The sequence below is a fragment of the Penaeus monodon genome, chromosome 25, assembly GCF_015228065.2.
Source record: "Penaeus monodon isolate SGIC_2016 chromosome 25, NSTDA_Pmon_1, whole genome shotgun sequence".
In the NCBI taxonomy this organism is placed as follows: domain Eukaryota; kingdom Metazoa; phylum Arthropoda; class Malacostraca; order Decapoda; family Penaeidae; genus Penaeus; species Penaeus monodon.
The window spans coordinates 10,454,029-10,454,267 of record NC_051410.1 but is presented as its reverse complement, the minus strand read 5'-3'; the positions used below and the strand labels follow the sequence as shown (position 1 = coordinate 10,454,267).

The following is a 239-nucleotide window of genomic DNA, read 5'->3' as shown; positions in this document are numbered from 1 at the left end:
TCACTTTACCATCTTCAGAAAAGATCAGTTTACTTAGATATATAAACAAAAGAGAACATCTACGTGTTTCTCCACGTGAGAAAAAAAAAACACTTCACAATATCATCAGTGCGAGAAATATATCATATAGTTAACCACACAGTAAACTTCATTTTCATCACGCCCACAAACCACAACTAGAGACGCGTTCGCTTCCATCTTCCTGAGCCCACACGCAAACCAACCAAACCGTCACATGG

General features: G+C 38.9%; 1 protein-coding gene across 2 annotated transcripts in view; it reads right to left on the bottom strand.

The window, feature by feature from the left end:
* Positions 1–239, bottom strand: part of LOC119589433 (zinc metalloproteinase nas-15-like) — a gene marked incomplete in the record, with an annotated part of 13,039 nt that overhangs the window by 8,797 nt on the left and 4,003 nt on the right.